General features: G+C 34.9%; 1 long non-coding RNA gene across 1 annotated transcript in view; it reads right to left on the reverse strand.

The window, feature by feature from the left end:
• LOC125755056 (uncharacterized) overlaps positions 1-23941 on the reverse strand; it is a 138002-nt gene that overhangs the window by 21775 nt on the left and 92286 nt on the right. The window lies entirely within an intron of this gene.

Raw genomic sequence — 23941 nt, forward strand, 5'->3', positions numbered from 1 at the left:
TAATTTAAGTAAATTTACTTAACTCCCATATGGTGAGTCAAACAGGGTATAAACCCCTCCCCTGCCTTTTTTTAATTAAAAATGCAGTATACTTTTCAACCTACTTGACTTTCCTTCTGAATTATAAGAGAATAAGTAGATTATTAAAGACAAAGGAGATCATTTACAAAATTAGATATCAAGTGATCAAATTCGCTCTTCTTTGGATCTCCAAACACTTGCTAATTAAATTCCTATTATCTGACATACCCATCCATGATGCCGACTCTGATGACAGTTCCATATAGCTTTGTATAACCTTTGTACTCAAAACTAGTAAATAAAACTTGAATTCAGTCCATTGTGTCAGTATTAGACTATGATGGATCACTTACTCAGGCCCTGATCTTGGTTTTTACCATGAGATTTATTTTCAGCCTCTTGATGTAATTTCTGTGTTACCATTGCCTCAGCCTTGAGTCCATAGTTGATTTCAATAGTCAAGGTGGTTAAATAGGATAGAATTACAAGACATCTCTATGGCCAATTTCCATTTCATCATTATCTATCATGGAGGCAAAGAATTTGGACTGTGGCAACAACCACTACTGAACTAAGTCATGTGAGTTCTTACTATTTATCAGAAAATGCCCTATCATGGTGCTACTTTGCTGATATATATAGCACTCTGAAGTGAGTTAGAATATAAAACTCTCTGACTTTGTTAGCTGGCCTGCTATTTCTGTTATTGGGCACAATGGGAATATGGAAAAGAGTGGTGAGTACAAACACACACACGCACACACACACACACACACATACACACTACTTAGCACCAGGTAGATTCTGATTCTTTCAGAATTTGAGACCGCCAACATAAGTCTACAGTATGGAATGAAGCTCACATTAGAAATGTACAGAATCAGGCTTCCTGGGTAGCTCAGTAGGTTAAGTGTCTGCCTTCAGCTCGGGTCATGATCCCTGGGTCCTTGGATGAAGCCCTGCATCAGGCTCCTTGCTCAGCAGGGGGCCTATTTCTACCTCTCCTCATGCTCGCTCTTGCTATCTCTGTCTCTGTCAAATAAATAAATAAAATCTATTAAAGAAATGTACAGAATCTTGGTCTATTCCTATTTTTATTGTCCTCTGGTTTCTCCTTCCTGTCTCAGAAGTTTTCAGTTCCTGCAAATTCGCATCAAAATCCTCAGTTTGTGTTTCCTGAAGAATTGATACCAACAAACTGGATGACACTCTCCTTAAAATTCAAACCACATTCAACTACGTTTGAATTTATAAAACCACCACTGCCATGAAGTTTTTTTGATGGTTTGTTTTTTTGTTTTTATTTTTGTAGTTTTTTTTTTATTTTTTTATTTTTGTAGTTTAAAGAAGAAAGGTCATCAAGGTTGTTGATGATATTGCCCTGACCCCCTTCCCACACCCTATATTCTAACCTTAGTTTCATTCTTACGTGGTCATCTTTCTTCCATAGCCTAAGAATTTAAGATTGTCAAATTGTTATTCATTAAGCATTGAGATATTATATCCCACAACTAACTCCTTCCTCACAGTCTCATAGAATAAATAAATAGTATGGTTCCATAGGTTTGTAAATATTATCACCAGTTACTTGAAAGGCAACACAAAACTTGCCGTTCCTCCTCTCTCGTGCCATAGCTCCACATTACAATTTCTTCCATATAAGTGTTTTGAATACTGCCCCTCATTTCTAATCATTCTGTCACGACCTAATTTTAAGACTTCATTATTTTGCCTTCAGACGAATCTAATGTTCTCTTAATCTATATCCGGTTTATCAGTTTTACTGCTCATCCCCACCTCCAGATTCATTAATCCACTTTCCCTCCTTCAACAAGAGCAAGCTGATTGAGAAACAAAAAATGACCAGACCATTCCCTTGTTATAACATCTCAGTTCTTCAACTACACAGGAGAACAAAGAGTTTGAGCTCTACATATGTAATGAAAAATCCTTCAGTTTGGTCAAAGTCCAGCTCTCCTTCTTTATCCTCTGCCGCCCCTGAAGCATGGAATACATTAATGAATAAATGAGTGAGTGGAGACACAGCAATTGGCGACATGCTAAATCTTTGTATTTACAAATTTACAAACACAGGCAAAAGTACTCTATTTATGGAATACATTTGGACTGGTTTGGAGTCATTAAAAATGGGGGAATATCCAACATTCAGCTCTTTTTAGACCCTTTGTAGAGTCTTTTAAACTGAACAGTATTGGTTTATGGATGGTGTGTTTCACTTCATTACAGTAAAATTTCATCATCCTGTATTGCGAAGAAACAGTTTAGAGAATAAGAACCCCTAAAATCATTATTCAAGCATTAGGATATTTATTTTACTGTTCTCATTACATTTGGGATTTTTCTCTTTTTTAAAAAAAGATTTTTATTTATTCATTTGACGGAAAGAGAGAACGTGAGCACAAATAGGCACAGTGGCAGGCAGAGGGAGTAGAAGCAGATTCCCCACTGGCTGGGAGTCAGAATGGGGCTAAATCCCAAGACCCTAAGATCACAACCAAGCCAAACACAGATGAGCCAGCCAGGTGTCCCATATTTGAGATTTTCTTAATGAGAAAAAAACGACAACAACAACAACAACAACAAATTGGCTTGAAAGTATTAATACAGTATCTGAAATATGTCTCTGTAAATAAGTGACCTTTAAATGGGAGTATTATTGAGGGAATCTATTTCTCCCTTTAACTCTAGCTTCTGTTAGTGTTAAAACAGAGAAAATGAGAGAGAAAAAGAAATCTTGATAAAGATAAGAAAATTGAATAAAATATTGCTCAAGAGATTTAACTTGGGAATAATTGTTTTACCTCCAAGAAAGAGTAATTTAGATTCACGGAGAGTAGGGAATACACATCTGACCAGAAGAAGTGATGTAAAGGTACAGTTGCTTATCACTTAGAACTATAGGCCTTAAGACACCTTTTCAAAAACCCTAAGAATACTAACAGAAAAAACAGTATCAGGATCCTGTCTCATTAATTTCTAAATATCAGCGCTCTGATATCAGGGCCAAGAGTATTACCAACAACAATCACACTTCAGGATAAATAAGGTTCATCTAATCATGCGATTTTGGCTTTTATATTACATGACCCTACGACATGGGCTTATTAATCGAATACGTCTGATGAAATGTCCACTGTGGGCTAGACACCATTCCTAGCCAGGCTTCTACTTATGACTGTAATCTCTTTGGTGACCTGAACTCTATGAGTGGTCCTCCTAAAATACTAGTACATTCTAATGCATTATACTCTGTGTCCTTGTGTGCATGCCTAGAAAGCCTTCTTCTTCCCCCATCCTTTTTATCAATCAAGCCACCTCCTCTTCATCCTTAAGGCCATAGCTCATCTCCCGTCTTTCAGGAAGCCTTGCCTTGTTTGAATTCATTGATACTTTGTTTTATATAATGTTTGCTAAATTAATTGAAAGTGTTTAAACAATTAATATTTTTATCTTAATGTGCTTGACCTATTACTTCTCTCAGGTTAGTGGTAAAGAAACTTTGATTTTCTGCGTTTAACTAAGTTGTCAAGTACCACAAAATAAAGCTAGCACTTAAATACAATCCTCACAACTGTTCAGCAACTGTCTAGTCCTTTTACATACAACAGAGGACTTGACTTGATCAACTTTGATTCTCCATGCTCAGTGATGTTATTTTTGACTTAATTAAAACTTATAAAAAATAGGCTTTCTCTCTCTTTCCTTGTAATGGTTAATCACATATACAAACGTACCAAAAATGGATACTTAACTAAAATACTAAAATATCAGATTTTATACTGTTTTCTTTTTAACTCATTGGAGCCTGACTTGGGTAATGCGAATGGTGTGAAGCTAAAATCTACACTGCTGTTATATCCATATGCATAGCCATTACTTGAAAAAAATTCTATCAGGAGCAGAGTAGCAAAGTCAAATTGGAAGGAGGATCAAGACCTAACATCTTATATAAAATGAATGACTTTGGAATAACTATACGTTGCACAGATATTTAATATTTCACAGATGCATGTATTCTATTTGTATGTGCTATTACCTGAACATTAGCATTTGATGAAATTCCTCCCTCAAAGTCTGCAGGGTTTTTTAAATTTTCATGTTACAACAAATTTCTCAAGTCAATGGTAGCAAGAAAAAAAATAGGGATGATAAATTTTTTTTCTAATCTTTTGTAGAGTCAGAATGGTTTCTATTTATCAGTTACTCTATGTCCTCATTAAGGTCATCCTGTCCTGCAAAGCACTTTTGTTGTTTCTATAGATGGAAATGAAGAGGGAAGAAGACAGAGTCATAAAGTCAGGTCATCTGGATGCTTCAAAAGTCCTATCTTCAAAAATGAAAATTGCTATATTGTTAATTAGCTTAAATATGTTTAGTAATCAATATGGATGACTAGAGGGATATATAGATGAACGAACTGATGTGATAAATTTTATTATTCTAATCTTAAACATATATACATATATGTATGTCTACATGCATTTATAGTTTACTCAAAGCAAATTCCTGAAAATGTAAAGGTATTTGTAACTGCAGATTATCTATCATCTAGCTATCTATCTATCCATTTCTTTTTTTTTTTAAGATTTTATTTATTTATTCATCAGAGACACAGAGAGAGAGAGGCAGAGACACAGGCAGAGGGAGAAGCAGGCTCCATGCAGGGAGCCCGACGTGGGACTCCATCCGGGGTCTCCAGGATCAGGCTCTGGGCTGAAGGCGCCACTAAACCACTGAGCCACCTGGGCTGCCCCTATCCATTCATTTCTTAATAGTGGTTGTATTTGGGTGGTAGGTTTATGGCTATTGGGTTTTTTTCTTATGCTAATTATTTTACAATTAGATTGTATTAGTTGTATAATTATTTTTTAAATTATGGAACACTGTGGGGTATTATACATTTAGTGTTTACATGACATCATCTAATGTCCAAAAAACATTTTAATTTCCTAGAAGTTCTTAGATACTATCAAATTTAACCCTGGATATTGCTTGGTGAGATCAGCTAAGAAGTATCTCTCTTATTAAATAATTTACTATTTGGCTAAACCCAATATCTGGTAAATAACTTTTATTCTTGTGTTTCTCTAACATATGTAATCCAACCTATAAGCCACTTGTTTCTTCAAACTTAAGAAAAACCATTCTATATGAGTAAGACTCCTCTCATAACTTCCCACTACCAAAAGTAAAGGCCCCATCATCTCCATTTAAATCACTGAAATCAAATGCTCAGAGATCTAACCCTCTTTTTTCTCATCTATAATCTATTGCCCACCAGCCTAGGGCACTAGCTATTCTTGAAGACACCAAAGTGGCTTCTATTTCAAAACTATTGCTTTAGTTCTTTGTTCTACTTGTTACATTCTTCCTCTGGACCACTGAATGATTTGATCCTAGATTTTATCCAGGTTTGTTTTCAGGGTATAGTCATGACGAAATTTATCAAAATTATCCCATTTGTGGGGAGCCTTCATGCATAGTAGGTCAAGCGTCTTACTCTTGGTTTCTGCTCAGGTCATGAGAGTGGTGAGATCAAGCCCTGTATCAGGCTCCATGTTCCATAGGAAGTCTACTTAAGATTCTCTCTCCCTCTGCCCCTCCCACACTCATTTGTGCTCACTCTAATTCTAAAATAAATACATCTTTTTTATTTTTTTTACAAATCCCTTTCGCTTTTATAAATTTTTATTTCACTCACCTTTATATTTTTCCACTATATTTTTGTTAATTAATTTCTGATTATTGTCTATTTTTTTCTCTTCAAATATCCTCATGGATAGGGACTTTTGTATTGTGATTATTACCATTAAATTCGGCCTCCACACAGTAAGAACCCTGTGTTTGTTAAATAAATTGATATTAGAGAAAATAATATTATTTATTGTTTAAATTCCCAAAACAATATAATCTTTATAGTTCTCCATGTGAACTTTATTCCCATTTCATAAATAAGGAAATTGAGAGGTAGAAGTATTAAACCACTTGTACTTGTTAGGTGAGTAGAGGAGCTAGATGTAGAATCCATGGCCTGTGGTTCTCGGTGTTGTCTCCTGTTGTCTTCTCTGAAGAGGCAACTTTCTCCATCCCTTTATATCACCTAAACTGGACTTGAGGATGATGTGCCTGATTTCCTAAACAAATTGGAGACCAACCCAGGGATTTCAAAACCACCAAATTCAATTACCTTTTGAATAAATTGAGAGTTTTTATCAAGTAGCCAGAGAGTAAATGTTTCCATCTTTACATGAAAATTGAGAATCATGGAAAACGATCTTTAATGTTGGTCAGTTTCATCTAGTGATTTTGCAGAGGTCTCAGAAATTTGCATGGATCTGAATTCCCCAGTTAGAGTTAGTTTACCAGTCTGAGTTTACTTTTTTTTTTCATGGTAGAGCAAATGTTCCTCTTGGTATTCACCTGCCTTTATTTTCTTTTTCACCTGACTTTAAATAGGCTTACTTGTTTTTGCTTATTTTTATACAGATTAGTAGAAAAATCGATTCTGATTGTGCCAGTATTTTCCAAAGTCCAGATCCTGGATGGATTTGTTTTGATTATATTTCAGGCCCACCTGACACTCATAAACACGTAGACTCAAACTTTATTCTGCTACTTTGTATCATTAATTTGATTGATCAATTGCTATCTCAGAAGTGGGACCCAAATTGTATATGCATCCGTGATAATCTCTATCAAGAATTGATAGAATTATCACTTCTGGGACCCTTGCAATAGATGAAGCTTTTTTCCTAATTCTGCTCAGAAATAGCTTTGGGCTTTGGCATTTCTTTCTTTTTTGGGGGTAGTATTGTTGTAGCCCTAAGACAACAATGTTTTTAATTGTCCTACACTCTCTCTCAGTATTCCACAATTTTTAAATTGATCCACACCCCTCAAATCCTCAAGACAGAAATTTTCTAGCATATTTGATTCCACATCTTTAATGACCTACATTAAAATCATAAGGAAGTCTTATCAACTTTATGTCTATATTTCTATCTATACCTGTATCTATACTCATATACATTCATATCATACTTATATCTATCTTCTATATCTACATCAATGTAGATATGTAGATAAGTGTATTTTAAACTCTTTATATATTAAAATCCGTTCATTACACTGTTTCCTATTACCACCACAAAGTGAAGACCTGCCCTGGATCTCACTAGGGTACCTGCAAAACCTCCCTTACTGTGTATTCATTTTCTTGACTATCACCCACCCTCAAGAATTGTAGACACAGAAAACCGAAATAACTTTGTTTTAAGGAATATTCCATGACTTTTCTCTGAACCAAGGCTACTGTATCAGTTACTGTCCATACCCAAAAGTCCCTTTTCTGTTTTTCTAGCACAATTTCTTTCCCCACCTCTTAGTAGTTGGTTTTCTTTTATTGTTGAGTCATGTTCAGTGGTCTAAGAAATGACGTTCACCATATTTGTTTCTCTCAGAAATATATTCCTGTGCTGCCTGAAATCCAACTTCTGAAAATAATTAATTATTCCATATATTTTGTCCTGTCTTCTACGGATAATGATGGGAAAGTGTTATGGGCTGAATTGTGTCCTTGCCCCTCTCCCCATTTATGTGTTAAAGTTATAACCCCCAGTACCTTAGAATGTGACTGCATTTGGAGATAGAACTTTTATAAGGCAGTTAAGGTAAAATGAGGTCTTAAGGGTGGGCCCTAATCCAAAATGACTGATATTCTTAAGAGAAGAGGAGATTAGGACACAGAGGCACAGGGCCTAAGGGACAGTTGTGTCAGGGACACATCTCCAAGACAGGGACAATCTCCAAGTCAAGGAGAGGGCCCTCAGCAGTGATTAAACCTGCTGACACTTTGATATTGAATTTCCAGTCCCCAGAACTGTGAGAAGATAAAGTTGATTTTTTAAGATACCTAGTCTGTAGTATTTTGTGACGGTAGTCCTGCCAAACTCGTGGAAAAGGAGAGATTTTCATTACTACATCCTTTCCAAAAGAAAAGGGACTTAGTAGTATTGTAAACTGCCAAATATAATTTACATTTTATTTAAACCAAGTATTCTCCATATCTCCCGGGTGTCATTTAGGAGACATATTTAAGGAAACCCAAGTGTTGTAACTATGGATTGTGTAATATAAATTGGATCTTGTCCAATCTTCATTATTTGAATGATTCACAATATTTTCTTTTATTACACAATATAGCCTTGTGTCAGTAAATTAGTGAGACAAGAGCAAATGTCCTTTCTTCCTTTCTCTAGGTGTTATGTATTCTGTAAATGAAAACTTTTTACATGAAAAAGGAAAAGATGCAATTATTTCTTGTATATCTATTTTATCCTAAGTAGCATTCTAATTATGTTATGTTATTCACTTTTTAATACACATGACACAGTTATTTTCACTGTGTCCATTTACCAGATAAGGAAGCTGAGATCAGATAAGTTTTCTATCTTGCCCTTGGTCACATAACTAGTAGGTGAAAGATCTAAGATTCTTACCAGTTATCTGCATGCTTCTGTGAACTCTTGGTCTTTTCTTCACATTATAGTCAGGATGAGATCATAATTTTTAATGAAACTATTCTTTCCTCATGTGAGCATACCCAGTGGGATATTCTGAAGATTTTTTGTTTTGTTTTGTTTTATGCTAAGAGTGATCAAAATTTGTTTATACAAGGATTTTTGTGAACCTTTTCAAAATTAACTAATGAATGTAAAATTTTGTTAAGAAAACTTTATGTATTTTGAAATTTATTTTAATTCGCTTTGTAATAGGCCTGGGAAATCTTGGTAGATACGCATTGTACAAATGACCTCTACAAATATATCATCCACTGTTACTCTTGATATGCCTCAACATATTATTAGGCGCAGCCATATTACTAAAGTCAAATCGTAAATCTGTAAGACACTTAAAAAAATTAAGATTAGCTTTCTGCTCATAGTGTGACACTAATAATAAATGCTGCATTACCTGGACTGTCAGATTTGCTGGAAGAGAGCTTTGCTCTGGAAATGCATGTGTTGGGCTCAAGCTGAATCAGATTTAGCTTCTCTTTAACAGATGGACAAAGCTCTTTCATAATGTTAATCTTTGCTCAGAATTCTCACTGAGGGCTGTCATCTCAAGCCTTTTTTTGACACTCTGAGGAATACATGTGCCCAAACTTTGCGTTTATCCAACTCTGCAAAGACTGAAGTGGATTGCAGAAGAATTTAACTAATGATGTTTTTATAGGAGAATATAAACTCATGATCAAGGCACAATTTTTTTTGACTGCATAATCACCAATCACAAAAATGGCATCTTCACAAAGTCACTGCACAAACAGATGCCTAAATATAGTTCCCATAAATGAGGTCACTAGAGCAAATCATGAATGCCCCCAAATGACATAAGCAGCACTCAGTTAATCATGGTACCACACTAATTATAAAGGACCGAATAGAGCTGACAGTGTATACGTTAAGCCATAAACTCCTGGGGGCACCTGGGTGGCCCAGTGGTTGAGCATCTGCCTTTGGCTCAGGTCATGGTCCTGGGGTCCTGGGATCGAGTCCCACATCGGGCTCCCCATGGGGAGCCTGCTTCTCCCTCTGTCTATGTCTCTGCCTCTCTCTGTGTGTCTCTCATGATTAAATAAATAAAAATCTTAAAAAGAAAGACATAAATTCCTAAAACTTTGGAATAATTATTCAGTCATAACATATTCCCTTATATCATGATAAAAAATTATTTCTTTTAGGGCACTAGAGTTCAATTTTAAGGCATAGGCATTGTAATGAGATTCCCATGTCCACAAAACCATAATAGGTGATCCATAAATAGTTATTTCATGAATGAATTCTCACTTCCTTCAGGGAGAAGTAGATGGAAGTGAAATTAATACGGATTGTGATTAGACAATTTTTTCCAATCCTGAATGTTCCAACAACTGAATGACCTTCAGCATAATGTTGAACTTCATGTCATGAGATTATTTTCTTATCTATGAAATATATGTTTTCCGCTCAAAACTCCAGTTTTCAAAAAAAAATTTTATTCAGTAAAATGAGCTAGGGAAACTTCTAAATGTATTGCCCATTTGGAAAATCACAAGAATCACTAACACATTAAAGGCCATAAAGATTTTGATGGTAAAGGCATATGTTGCATGTAAAGCAAAGTTTTTCAGAACTTATTCAACAAAGAGATCCATTTTTATCTACCTTCTATAATACCTGTTAATGACCCATTAAACGCATTACTGTCAAAGAAGACCAATTTGCCAGGCCCCTTTCCAGATGATATATTCTTAGATACTCTATGTCCCGCTTGATTCAGTAGGTTACCAGACTCCATTTAGATCTTCAATAAATGAAAGAAATTATTTTCTCCTTATCCCCACTATCTCTGCAGAACATTTGGGGTTTTAAATTTTAAGTTCCATTCTTTTGAAAATCCAGGCCAAAAAAAAATTCTCAAAATCATCATAGAATAAAATATAAATACAAAATATCAAACTCCTAGAAGATAATATAGGAGAAAATCCAGGTGGCCCTGGCTTTGGCAATGAGTTTTTAGATATAACACCAAAGGCACAAAAGAAATAATTGATAAGTTGGATTTTATTAAAATAAAAAAATGTTATGGAAATGACACTGTCAAAATTAGATAGCATACCACAGACTGGGCTAAAATATTTGTAAAAGACAGTTTTGATAGAGGACAGTTATCCAAAACATACAGGAAACTGTTAAAACCTGTAGATACATATTAATTAATTGTATGAGTACATCACCATTTATTTGTCTATTTTCATAGACATTTATACTGTTTCCAATTTGGGCTGCTATGAGTACTGTTGCTATAAACATTTATATATGATATATATATATCATATATATAATATATGTATATATATTTACGGTACCTATTTAGGCATTTCTCTTATCTTTGTAGGAAACAGGTTGTTAGATATCATGATATGTTTGGTTTTAACAGATAATCTCAAACAAATTTGTGAAGTAGTTGTCCCAGTATGAAAGTTCAGATTTGCTCCATGCTCTTTTTATATTTAGAATTATATTAAGTTTAGAGTGCCTGGGTGGCTCAATTAAGCATCTGACTCTTGATTTTAGCTCAGATTATGATTTCAAGGTGGTGAGATCGAGCCCCATGTTGGACTCTGTGGTCAGAAAGGAGTCTGTTTGAGATTCTCTTTCTCTTGTCCCCTCTGTCCCTCCTTGCCTAAAAAAAGTTATACTAAATTTAATCATGCAAATGACTTAGTGCAATTAATCGTGGTTTTTATTTAAATTTCTCTGTTGATCAATGGTATTAAGAAATTATTCACATATTTACTCAACGTTTATAAAATACCTATTCAAAGATTTTGAATCCTCTTCCCCCCTCATTTACTTCCTCTCTTCCTCCTTATTTTTTCTTTGTCTTTTACAGTTGGACTGTATCTATTATTTTTTTTTGTTAGAGTATTATATGTATTCTCCCTATATATTCTAGATATGAGTTCTTGACCAAATATGTGTTTTGTAAGTATTTTTTCTTATTTTTATTTATGTATTTATTTTTATTCTTAAAGGTATTTGATACAAAATGAAAATTTTATTTTTAATGTAGCTCATTTTAATATAGCTCATAAAACTTTTCTTTTATGGATAGCACTACTTATATTAGTACTTTTTCCCTACACCAAGTGGTAAATTAATTATACTATATGTTGCATTTTAGAGTATGTATTGTTCCAAGTTTCACATTTAGATTTATCACCATCTGGGATTCATTTTGTTTATGGTGTGTGATAGGAGTATAAATTCACTTTTCCACTATGGATATACAAGTGCATGTTTACTATTTATTGAAAAGGCAGGCATTTTTCCTGTGGCCCAAGTGTTCCGTTCATCATAAATCATGCCACTTTACATGTGTTGATCTGCTTCTGACCTCTCTGTGCTGTTCCATTGTTTTAAAAAGATATATTTTCAAGAGCAGTTTTAGGTTTACATTCTACTCTTTTTTTTATTTGCCTAACTTTTTATCAATGTTATACCACTGTCTTAATTAGTATGGCTTTATACAGTGTTGATATCTGCTAGTTTAAGTTACTCACTTGTGTTATTTCTTCAGAAGATCATTGTCAGTTTCCACTTCATTCACATATAAAATGTAAAACAAGTAAACAATACAAAACAAAACCAGAAAAAAAGATAAAGCCAAACTACCTTTTGAAAAGTATTTTTAATAATAGATTATTTAATTTTATTATGTATTGATGCATTTGACTGATACATCTCTCTTCCTTTCTCTCTCCCTCTTCTCATTGACTATGTAAAGGTCTTGCATACTTCATCTTACATTTTCCCTTTGTATTTGATGTTATATTTTTAATTTAAATTCAATTTGCCAACATAGAGTATAACACCCAGTGCTTATCCCATCAAGTGGCATTTGATGTTATTTATTTATTTTTTTAAGAAATTTTTATTTATTTATGATAGTCACAGATAGAGAGAGAGGCGCAGAGACACAGGCAGAAGTAGGCTCCATGCACCGGGAGCCCGACGCGGGATTCGATCCCGGGTCTCCAGGATCGCGCCCTGGGCCAAAGGCAGGTGCCAAACCGCTGCGCCACCCAGGGATCCCATTTGATGTTATTTAGATACTATTGTAAAAGTTACCTTTAATTTTAACGTTTTATTTTCTAATAGCTTTTTCTCCTAGCATATGGAAATGTAATATATAATTGCATATGCATTGCTGTTCCTAAATCTGTCTATTAATATTAATATATGTTGTATGATTTTTTAAAAAAAAGTTTTCATATAAACAAATTTCTCTCTTTCATATATATATGTGGTATAACACAATGCCACAGGCTGGGTGGCTTATAAACAATACAAATTTATTTCTCACACTGATGGAAGCTGATAGTTTGAGTTCAGGGGGCCAACTTCGTCTGGTGAGTACCCTCTTCCAGGTTGTACACTTCTCATTGAATCTTCCCATTGGGGAAAGAACTAGGAAGTTTTGTGGAATATCTTTTTAAAAGGACATTAATTCCATGCCTAAGAGCTCCCTCCTTACGACCCAATAAACTCCCAAAAGCACCATCTACTGGGCCCATCACATTTAGGTGTTAGAATTTCAACATGAATTTTGGAGAAACACAAATATTTAGACCACAGCAAATTCCTAATATATTTTTCATTAAACAGATATAGTAATAGTGATTTTTTTTTTTGGTTCCTGATCTCTGAGAACAGTTCTTAATAATTTACCACAAAATACAATTTTATCTGTATTTACAGAATTTTGTATCAGATTAAGTACCCTCTTATTCCTAGTTTTTGAAAGTTTATTTCATAAATGGATGGTGATTTTACTACATTTTTTTGTATTGAAATAATCATAGTCCCCTTTATTCCTTAGTGCAGAGAATTGCATTGATTGATTGAACTTCAAATGTGAAATGAACCTAACATTCAGGAACAGTTTCCACTTGGATGTGCTGTATCATCTCGTTTAAATAATGTAGTGTTCATTTTTAAATATTTTATTAAGATATTTTCATTTATGTGCATGCAAGAGATTGCCTTGTGAATTTTCATTCTTGAAATGTCTTCGGTCTTGAAGCAAGGCTATATATAATAAACCCATAGAAAGAAGAAGTATTCCTTCATATTCTATTCTACATACAATTTTGTGTAAGGCTGATGCTATTTATTCTTTAAATTTTGGAATAATTTAAAAGTAATGCTACCTGAGCTTGGAAATTTACTTGTAGAAAAAGTGTTCTGTAAATTTTTTATCACTCTAATATATGTAGACTTAGATTTTCTACTCTCCTTGTATCCATTCAGTATTTATGTTTTTCAAGGAATTGAAAAGAATTTGTCTGTTTTATCTATATTTTCAAATAAATTTTTAAGATACTGTTCATAAAACTTATTGTTAAATCTCGATAGGATCTTAATGATATTCCCATTCCTGATTCTGGTAATTTGTGTCTTCTCTTCCACAATTTTGATCCAGCTTTTGCCTTCGTAGATTTCCTCTTATGGATGCATGTTTCCCACTTCATTATTTCTTGCTCTTATTTTCATCATTTATTTCCATCTAAATATTGATGCCATTCCATATTGAGCAAACATTCCAGTTTCCATTGTGATTTCTTGTGGGTTCCATAGTTTCTTTAGTTATATTTCTTTATTTTCACTATTTGGAGATTTCTTATGGTACATTTTTATTGATATTTAAATTTACTTCTTTGCATAAAAATATTAAACTATTCATGATATTTATTTATTTATTTATTTATTTATTTATTTATTTGAGAGAACATGCACAAGTGGTAAGGGGCAGAAGGAGACAGAGAGAGTGAATCCCCAGCAGGCTCCACACTCAACATGGAACCCAACACAGGGCTCAATCTTATGACCCTGAGATCATGACCTAAGCCAAAATTGAGTTGGATGCTTAAACAACTGGGCACCCCTAATTATGTACAATTTTAATTCTTTATAATGTGTTCATACTCAGTTTAAGGTCTAGTATGCAGTCACTTTTTATAGTTTTGCAATATACACTTGAATATGTGTGCATTTACATTTCTTCTTTGCCGTATAGTGTGTATAGTTAATTTTGTTAATAATTTTGCTGACCTATTTTATGTCTTTAAAATTTTGTCTGATTATTTTATCAAATTTTAATAGGGATATGTTAATATATTTTTCTAAGAATATGATATTTTTTCATTTATCTTTATATTATTATTTATTTTTTATATTTATTTGTGATAGTCACAGAGAGAGAGAGAGAGAGAGAGGCAGAGACATAGGGCAGAGGGAGAAGCAGGCTCCATGCACTGGGAGCCTGACGTGGGATTTGATCCCGGGTCTCCAGGATCGCGCCCTGGGCCAAAGGCAGGCGCCAAACTGCTGCGCCACCCAGAGATCCTTATATTATTATTTTTTAAATGCAAGTTATTTAATATATAATGTAGTATTAATTTCAGGAGTAGATTTTAGTGATTCACCACTTATACATAATACCTAGTCATCTTAATAAGTGCCCTCCTTAATGCCCCTCACCAATTTAACCTGTCCTCCCATCTACCTCCCCTCCTGCAACACTCAGCTTGTTTTGTTATGGCTCCTTCTGTTTTTATCTTATTTTATTTGTTCTTTCCTTCCCCGTGTTCATCTGTTTTGTTTCTTAAATTCAATGTATGAGTGAAATCACATATTTGTCTTTCTCTGACTTATTTCAGTTAACATAATACTCTCTAGCTCTGTCCACATCCTTGTAAATGTCAAGATTCAATTCTTTTTATGACGGAGTAATATTCCATTGCATATATATATGTACCATATTTTCTTTATTCATTTATCAATTGATGGACATTTGAGCTCTTTCCATAATTTCGATAGTTGTTGCTGTAAACATCGGGGTGCGTGTGTCCTTTCAAATAGCATTTTTGTATCCTTTGGGTAAATACCTGTGTGCAATTGCTGGGTTGTAGGGTTGTTGTTTTTCTAAATTTCTGAGGAACTTCCATATTATATTCCAGAGCGGCCATATCAGTTTGCATTTCCACTCACAGTGCAGAAGTGTTTGCCTTTCTCTACATCCTCACCAATATTATGTTTCTTGATTTGTTAATTTTAACCATTCTAACAGGTATGAGATGGGATCTCATTGTGGTTTGATTTGTATTTCCCTGATGCTGAGTGATGTGTTGAGAATTTTTTTATGTGTCTGTTAGCCATTCCTATGTCTTCTTTGGAGAGATGTTTGTTCATGTCTTGGGCACATTTCTTAACTGGATTACTTATTTTTGGGGGTTCTGATTTTGATGAGTTCTTTATAGATCTTGAATACTAACCCTTTATCTGATATGTCATTTGCAAACATCTTCTCCCATTCTGTCAGTTGCCTTTTAATTTTGTTTGTTTCCTTCACTATGCAGAAGCTTTTTATCTTGATGAAGTCCTCTAGTTCATTTTGGCTTTTATTTCCCTTGTCTCTAGAGAGGTGTTTATTAAGAAGTTGTTGTGGACAAGGTCAAAGAGGTTGCTGCCTGTGTTCTTCCCTAGAATTTTGATGGTTTCCTGTCTTTCATTTAGATCTTTCATCCATTTTGAATTTATTTTTGTGTATCGTGAAAAAGTGGTCCGGTTTCATTCTTCTGCATGTTGTTGTTCAGTTTTCCCAACACCATCTTTGGAGGAATTATCTTTTTTCCATTGGATATTATCTCATGCTTTGTCAAAGATTAGTTGACCATAGACCTGTGGGTCTATTTCTGGGTTCTTTTTTCTGTTCCATTAATCTGTTTGTCTATTTGTAATAGAGCTTGAAGTCTAGGATTGTGATGTCTCCCACCTCGCTTTGCTTTTTCAACATTACTTTGGCTATTTGGGGTCTTTTGTGTTTTACCAATTTTAGGATTGTTTGTTCTAGTTCTGTGAAAAACACTGGTGTTATTTTGATTGGGATTGCATTGAATGTATAGATTGCTTTCGGTAGTATAGATATTTTAAAAATATTTGTTCTTCAGGGGTGCCTGGCTGGCTTTGTTTGTTGGGTGGCTGACTCTTGGTTTCAACTCAGGAAGTGATCTCAGGTTCATGCCAATCCGCATTGGGCATCGTGCTCAGTGTGGAGTCTGCTTGAGATTCTCTCCCTCTTCTTCTGCCCTTCCTGCTTATGTTCTCTCTCCCTTTCTCCCCCTCTATCTCTAAAATAAGTAAATCTTTTGAAAAAGAAATTGTTCTTCAATCCATGAGCATGTAATGTTTTTCCATTTCTTTGTATCTTCAATTTCTTTTATAAGTGTTCTATAGCGTTCAGTGTACAGATCTTGTACATCTCTGGTTAGGTTTATTCCTAGGTATCTTATGGGTTTTTGATGTAATTGTAAATGGGATCAATTCCTTAATTTCTCTTCTGTTTCATTATTGGTATATAGAAATGCAACAGATTTCTGTATGTTGATTTTATATCATGTGATGTTGCTGAATTCATGTATCAGCTCTAGTAATTTTTTGGTGACGTCTTTGGGTTTTCTACATAGAGTATCATGTCATCTACAAAGAGTGAAAGTTTGACTTCTTCCTTATATATCCTTACATTTGGCTGCCTTTTATTTCCTTTTGTTGTCTGATTGCTAAGGCTAGGACTTTCAGTACTATGTTGAACATTAGTGGTGAGAGTGGACATCCCTGTCATTTTCCTGACCTCAGGCAAAAAGCTCTCAGATTTTCCCCACTGAGGATGATATTAGCTGTGGGTTTTTCATATATGATGTTTTTAATGTCGAGGTATATTCCTTCTATCCCTACTTTCTTGAGGGCTTTTATCAAAAAAAGATGCTGTATTTTGTCAGTTGCTTTTTCTGTATTTATTGAGAGGATCATATGGTTCTAGTCCTTTCTTTTATTAATGTGGTATATTACATCAATTGATTTGGAGGTATTGAACTACTTACAGCTCAAGAATAAATAGTACTTGATTGTGGAATAGTCATTTAATGTACAGTTGGATTTAATTAGCTAGTATTCTTTTGAAAAATTTGCATCCATGTTTATCAGGGAAATTGGGCTATAATTCTCCTTTTCAGTGGGGTCTTTGGTTTTGGGACCAAGTAATGTTGGCATTATAGAATGAGTTTGGAAATTTTCCTTCCAATTATATTTTTTTGGAACAGATTCAGAAGAATAGGTATTAATTTTTCTTTAAAAGTTTGGTATAATTCCCCTGGGAAGCCATCCAGCCCTTGACTCTTGTTTGTTGGGAGATTTTTGATTATTGATTCAATTTCTTTACTGGTTATGTGTCTGTTCAAATTTTCTGTCTTCCTCTTTCAGTTTTGGTTGTTTGTGTTTCTAGAAATGTATCCATTTCTTCCAGATTTCCCAATTTGTTGGCATATAATTGTTCATAATATTCTCTTATAATTATATTTCTATGGTGCTGGTTGTGATTTCTCCTCTTTAATTTGTGATTTTATTTCTTGAGGTCCATTCTCCTTTCTTTTTGATAAGAGTGGGTAAGGGGTTATCAGTTTTGTTAAGCCTTTCAAAGGACCAGTTCCTAGTTTCACTGATCTGTTCTACAGTTTTGTTCTGTTTTTAATTTCTATATCACTTATTTTTGCTCTGACCTTAATTATTTTCCTTCTTCTGCTGGTTTTAGGCTTTATTTGCTGTTCTTTTTTCAGCACCTTTAGCTGTAAGGTTAGGTAGGTATTTGAGACTTTTCTTGCTTCTTGAGGAAAGCCTGTGTTGCTATTTACTTCTCTCTTAGGAATGCCTTTGCTGCACCCTAAAAGGTTTTGGGCTGTCATGTTTTCATTTTTATTTCCTTCCATATATTTTTTTAAAATTTATTCTCTAATTCCCTGTTTTACCTATTCATTCTTTTGTCAGATGTTCTTTAACCTTCATGTATTTGTATTCTTTCCAAATTTTTTTCTTGTGATTGACTTTAAGTTTCATAGCATTTTGGTCTGAAAATATATGTAGTATGATCCCATTTTTTTATACTGGTCAAAACCTGATTTGTGACCCAGTATGTGATCTATTCTGGAGAATATTCCACGTGCATTCAAAAATAATGTATTCTGTTGCTTTAGGATGAAATGTTCTTAATATGTCTGTTAAATCCATTCAATCCAATGTGTCATTTAAATCCATTGCTTCCTTGTTGATTTTTCACTTAGATCATAAGTCCATTGCTGTGAGTGAAAGTGTTAAAGTCCCCTACTATTACTGTATTATCATCAATGAGTTTCTTTAAGTTTGTTATTAATTGATTTATATATTTGGCCTCTCTCAAGTTGGGGGCATAAATATTACAATTATTAGATTTTCTTGTTGGATAGACCCCTTTATGATATAGTGTCCTTCTTCATCTCTTATAATAGTCTTTGTTTTAAAATATAGTTTTTCTGATACAAGTATGGCCACTCTGGCTTTCTTTTGATGTCCATTAGCATGATAGATGGTTCTCCACCCCTTCACTTTGAACTGGAGATGTCTTTGGGTCTAAAATGAGTCTTTTATAAATAACATATTGATAGGTCCTGTGTTGTTATTGTTTGTTTGTTTTCTCATTTTGATACCCTATGTCTTTTGATTGGAGGATTTAGTCCATTTACATTCAGAGTAGTTACTGATAGATACAAATTTAGTGCCAATGCCCTCTAAAGTCACTGTTCATATAAAATATTTGTGTTCTTTTCTAGTCTTTGTTGCTTTTGGCATCTCTTTCCTGCTCAAAAAGTCCCCTTTAATATTTCTTTCAGAGCTGGTTTAATGTTAATGAACTCCTTTAGTTTTTACTTGTCTTGAAAATTCTATCCTTCCTTCTATTCTGAATGACGGCCTTGATGGATCTAGTCTTCTTGGCTGCATATTTGCCTATTTAGAACATTGAATATATTCTGCTACTCTTTTCTGGCCTGCCAAGTTTCTGTGGAAAGATCTGCTGTTAATCTTTTGTGTCTACCATTGTAGGTTAAAGATGTTTTGTCCCTACCTGCTTTAAAAATTATCTCCTGATCTTTTTATTTTGCAAGTTTCACTATAATATGTCTTGGTGTTAACCTATTTTTGTTGATTTTGAGGGGAGTTATCTGTCTTGGACTTGAATATCTGTTATCTTCCCCAAGTAGGGAAGTTCTCAGCTATAATTTGTTCAAATAAACCTTTTGCCCCTTTTGCCCCTTTTTTCTACTCTTCTTCTCAGACTTCTATGATATGGATATTACTATGCTTTCTGAAATTGCCGAGATCCCTATTTATACTCGTGATCTAATAGTTGTCTTTCCCTCTTCTTTTCAGGTTCATTATCTTTCATAATTTTATCTTCTATATCACCTATTCCTTTCTCTGCTTTTTTCCATCTTCATTGTGATTGCATCCATTTGATTTTGCTTCTCAATTATAGCATTTATATTTTTTAATCTTGGCCTGACTAGTTTTAGGTCTTTTATCTCTGTAGCCAGGGATTTTCTGGTGTATTTTATGATCCTTTCAAGCCCACTTAGTTTTCTTCTGATTGTTGTTTTAAATTTTTGTTCAAATATATCGCTTATATCTATTTTGAGCAAATCCCTGGCTTTGATCTTCTTGATCTTTCTTTTAGGGATAATTCCTCCATCCTGTCATTATGTCTAGGTTTCTGACTTTTGTGTGTTATGAAAGCTTGTTATGCTTCCTGCTCCTGACAGTAATACCACATTAAGAAACAGTCATATATTGTATAGGGCCTGGTGCTTCACGAAGTGTTTCTGGCATATGCTATGTGCACTTTGCTCTTGTGTTTTGGCTGCTCTTTCCTCAGGTCTGTCTTCTGCAGAGTCTGCAGAATTGCTTGCGGGAGGGAGTATTTGGACCTTAGAGTAGGTGTGCTTTGACTTGTTTATTAAGATAAGCCTGATTTAAAAACCAAAAACAACACAACTGATCCAAGAAAAGAGAAAAGGAAAATGAACAAAAAAGCAATCAAGCAGACAACCACAACACTGTAAGCTTGACTCCAAAGAATAACTACTAAAAATAAAACAAAATAAACACATTCTAAATAAATAAATAAATAAATAAATAAATAAATAAATAAATAAAAACCTAGTCTTATTTCCGCCAGAACTGAAGCTGAGACTTTGTAGCACTCCATGATCAGTAGGCGTGGTACATGTGGGGGCCTATGTTCGTTTTCTGAGGGAGAGGCCCCCCTATGCTGGTTCACAGTCAGACCTACTCTAGTAAAGATACCTTGCCAGGTACAAACACCAGTGTTTGGTGTAATCAACTCCTACTGGAGGTACTTTGTTTCTCTCTGAAGTCTGACAGTTCTAGTGGGCTGGGGCTAGGGAAAGGGGCAGAAGATGGTATCAACCTGCCCTCTTAGCCCTGTGGAGGGGAACGCGTGGCCTCCACTGCTCAGGGGACCCTTACAGAAGAGAACAGTCTCCCCTCCTGTGTCCCAGCTTTCATCAGATCTCTGCTCTCAACCTGTCTGTGCCTTGGCCATTGCCATTCCAGGCACCACAGTTCTCCCATCTTTTATCTCTGGCTAGTGGGTGGGATTCAAAGCTCCAAATCTTAAAGTAGCTGGGAAAGCATGGACCTGATCTCCTCCCGCAAAGGAGAGCATCCCAGTGCTATGCCTGGTGCTCTTCTGTCCCAGAAAAGCAGTTGCACTCCTGCATGGGTGCCTGGAGTCTACGGTGAAGCACAGCGAAAAGCTGTGATCAGATTATCTGCCCTCTGCAGGCACCTCTGTCCCTTGCTATTGAATGGCCACTCGGTGGCTTTGGGTGGGCCTTTTGTCCTTGGAGAGGGAAAACCCTCTTCCAAATGTTCCAAAAAGGGCCCAGTGCAACCGAGGGGAACCCTACACCACAGCATTTTTTTGCAAACCCTACACACTGCTCTCTTGCTCATTCTCTCACTCTTTGACTTCTCTCGGTGAAAAGGGCTCCCACCCCTCCGTGGCACTGTGGCTTTTCTCTCCCCCAATTCATGTCTCTGAACCTTACATATACCTGCTTTCAATTGTGCAGGTTGTTTTCTTAATCCTCAAATCAAATTCCTAGTTGTTCAGAATGTTTTGAAGTTGATCTAGCTGTGTTTGAGGGACAAGACAAGGCCCGGGTCTCCCTACTACTCTACCGTCTTAACTCCTCCTCATTTCTCCTTTTGGTTCAGCAAATTTTGGTTCACACATTTTAAGTTATAGTCTTAGATAAAAACAATTTAGGATTAATATATTTGCCTAATAGATTGATCAACTTAATATTATGAAATGCTCTCCTATACACCCTGTAATACTTCTTGTCTTAAAAGCTAATCTGCCCAATCCTAGTACAGCTACATAGGCTTTTGTTAGTGTCTGCATTGCACATCTTTTTTCAATTACTTTCACACTTTGTGTTCTTATATTTAAATTTTGTCTCATGTAAATAGCGTATCATTGCAGCATGTTGTTTATGTATCCAGCCTGGCAGCCACTGTCTTTTCACAGAAAACTTAATCTACATGAATTTAATGTTACGGATGAGATTTGGGTTAAATCTACTTCATTAATATTTGTTTATTTATCCTACTTATTTTTGTTCATATTTTTTTTCTTGTGTTCCTTTCTATTCATCTATTATTTTATTTTATCTCTCTCCCCTAAGTTGTTAGTTATCAATTCTTTATTTCCATTTTTTTTTTGTATTGTGGTATAAACATAACATACAATTTACCATCTTAACCATTTTCAAGTGCATAGTTCGGTGGCTTTAAATACATTGCAATATTATTCAACTATCATCATCCCTAATTCTTTTCATCTAGCAAAACTGAAACTCCATATGCATTAAATAAGAATTTCCCCCTTCCCCACCCTCCAGCCCCTGGTAACCGCTGTTCTACTTTCTATCTATGATTTTGACCACCCTAAGTGTGTCAAATAAATGGAATTTATAGTATTTAACTTTTTTTGTGAGTAACTTACTCACTGAGCATAGTCTCAAACATCCTTTTTATAGTGTATATCAGAATATGCCTTCTTTTTAAGGTTGATAATATCACATTGTATGTGTGTGTGTGTGTGTGTGTGTATCTCACATTGTGATTATCCATTCATCCATTGATAGTCCTGAGTTACTTCCACGTTTTAGCTGCTGTAAATAGTGGTGATATACATCACGTGTTTACAAATATATCTTTAAGATCTTGTTTTCAGTGGCACCTGGGTGGCTCATTGGGTAAGCGTCTGCCTTGAGCTCAGGTCGTCGTAGTCCTGGGGATCGAGTTCTGCATCAGGATCCTTGCAGGGAGCCTGCTTCTCCCTCTGCCTATGTCTGTGACTCTCTCTGTGTATCTCTCATGAATAAATAAATAAAATCTTAAAAAAAAGATCTTGTTTTCAATTCTTTGGTTATATATCTATGTTCTAGGCTGAATATTTTTGTCCCTCCAAAACCCATATGCTGAAATTTTAAATCCCAATGTGATAGTATTTGTATATGGGCTCTTTAGGAAGTGGCTAGGCCCTTCTATTAGATTAATACCCTAATTAATTATACAAAGTGGAAATGACTAATGGAAATGACTTTTTTGGAAGTTTTTTTAAAGTTGTTTTGCTGTTATGATTGAGCACTTTATGCCTTGATTCTTTGTTCATTATTTTAACTCAGTTGTGTTTATAGGTTTGTGTATTTCTTAATAACTTCCACCAGTGAAAATAGAAAATGCAGAATGCTTGCCACCACTCACTGGAAAAGTTGGCATTATATGAGGCAGAGCAAACCTTTACTGAACCCCTCTTTCAGGCTATGCCCTAAAGGCATTTCACAGATGTCATCAAAATTGAGATGTCATCAGGATTTCAGAGCAACCCTGTGAGAGGTGTGATGTTAATTTTACCTTCCGTATGAGGAAACTCCCCAAATTGCCAGATCTATTTCACCTGAAAGCGTACATATTTCCACAGTAACTCGCTAACAGAACTCCATTCATGGGAGACTGTTTCTGCCTCTCATCTATTCAACACCTTCAGGCCAGGGAGGAATTTTAGGGGAAATAAGACAGGACCTTTTATCTATATGAAAAAAAGTAGGACTGCTTTGGCAAAATGTGGTATGTTTGATGACCTGTTTGTAAAACACCTTCATTCTTATTTGCTCATTTAACCATTAGGACAACACTAGACTATGAACCATCTGGTTATATAGCCTCATTTTATGAACAAGGCCCTAGAATTTGAATAATTTGAATGGTTCTGTAGCCGATATTTGGCTAACAAAAGATTTTCTTTTTACTCTCCAAGTTTTTCTATTGTTACCAAACAACTACCTGTAAATAGTGGCGATATTTTATTTTTTTCCATAATATAGATGTTTTTC

The sequence above is a fragment of the Canis lupus genome, chromosome 5 (genome assembly GCF_003254725.2).
Source record: "Canis lupus dingo isolate Sandy chromosome 5, ASM325472v2, whole genome shotgun sequence".
Classification (NCBI taxonomy): Eukaryota; Metazoa; Chordata; class Mammalia; order Carnivora; family Canidae; genus Canis; species Canis lupus.